Consider the following 2,016-nt stretch of genomic DNA (forward strand, 5'->3'; position numbering starts at 1 on the left):
GGGGGGGGAGAGGGAAGGAAATGGGAATCCTAATCCACACTTATCTTTCCCTTCTCCCCTTTCCTTCTCCTTCTTAGGCCGGTCCATATGGGGGCGCACCAGTCCTTTGTGGCTGGTGTGTTTCCCCTCTTGGCCCATAAGGCCCATATCTTTTGCCAGGGGTGTCCGGAACCCCTTCCGGTGACTTGATAAGTACCCGGTACCCCCCGAAACACTTCCGGTGTCCGAATACCATCGTCCTATATATCAATCTTTACCTCTCGGCCATTTCGATACTCCTCGTCATGTCCGTGTTCTCATCCGGGACTCCAAACAACATTCGGTCACCAAATCACATAACTCATATAACACTATATCGTCAACAAACGTTAAGCGTGCGGACCCTACGGGTTCGAGAACTATGTAGACATGACCGAGACACCTCTCCAGTCAATAATCAATAGCGGAACCTGGATGCCCATATTGGCTCATACATATTCTATGAAGATCTTTATTGGTTGAACCGTTATGACAACATACGCAATTCCCTTTGTCCATCGGTATGTTACTTGCTCGAGATCCGATCGTCGGTATCTTCATACCTAGTTCAATATCCTCGTGACTAACTCCTTAGTTGTTTGCTTGCAAGCTTATGATGTGTACTACCGAGAGGGCCCAGAGATACCTCTCCGATACTCGGAGTGACAAATCCTAATCTCGATCTATGCCAACTCAACATACACCTTCGGAGATACCTGTAGAGCATCTTTATAATCACCCAGTTATGTTGTGACGTTTGATAGCACACAAGGCATTCCTGCGGTATCTGGGAGTTGCATAATCTCATAGTTGAAGGAATATGTATTTGACATGAAGAAAGCAATAGCAAGAAACTGAACGATCAATATGCTAAGCTAACGGATGGGTCTTGTCCATCACAACATTCTCCTAATGATGTGATCCCATTATCAAATGACAACACATGTCTATGGTTAGGAAACATTAACCATCTTTGATCAACGAGCTAGTCTAGTAGAGGCTTACTAGGGACATGGTATTTGTTTATGTATTCACAGATGTATTTAGGTTTCCGATCAATACAATTCTAGCATGAATAATAAACCTTCATCATGAATTAGGAAATATAAAATAACAACTTTATTATTGCCTCTAGGGCATATTTCCTTCAAGCACCAGACGAACAATTCTAGAAATGGTTAATTCAAAGCGTGGTCATTCATGTAAGGTGCCAATAGCATCTCCTTGGATTCCTGCAACCAGGAGATCAAATGACAGTGAAGATCAAATAACAAAATACTTATTTTCTAACATGAGAACGGCGACGCTAATCAAGAATAAATAGTGAGTCCTTGTTCTTTTAACATGAGGACACCAATGGCTGATCCAACAAACGGAAAATCAAATCACAATGTTGGTGTTCAATATTTCTTATTTCTGTTTTCTGTATAACCTCATTGCGGAAGGTGTCTCTGGTTCCATGGAAATTAATTGCTTTTGGCGAAAGAACCACGTCCATCACAAACCGATTTTTTCAAGGCTTCGGCTTGAGGGTCAGAGATATTAAGTTTTAGTTTCTAAATTTCAAACATGAGTAAATTAGGTATCGGTATTTGGAGTCTTGGCCAAGTAATGCACATGACCCACAACATCTAGGTCAGGAGAGACCCAAATGCCACTAGGTTTGCAGTGGTTCTCTCAACTTTAGTTGGTAATTCTATTTAATTATGCATGGCATGGTGATTTGACAAAATGGCCCCATTAAACCAAACAAGAATGTATTGGAGATTGCATGATGAATCTTTATTAATGATACAACACGATCTTACAGGAGTTCTCCGCGCTCTCGCCATCCATGGATTTGGGCATTTGGAGAAGGGGATTGGGAGGGAGCGAGGGGGAACGGACACGTGCTGGGGTGGGGATTGGGGATTTATGACATGGCTGGTGTGGGGTTCTGGGTAAATTAGCGAAATGGCAGGGTTATGACCACAAAAAGATCCTGGCCCACACTGTGTA

Source organism: Triticum dicoccoides, chromosome 3A (assembly GCF_002162155.2).
Source record: "Triticum dicoccoides isolate Atlit2015 ecotype Zavitan chromosome 3A, WEW_v2.0, whole genome shotgun sequence".
NCBI classification, from domain to species: Eukaryota; Viridiplantae; Streptophyta; class Magnoliopsida; order Poales; family Poaceae; genus Triticum; species Triticum dicoccoides.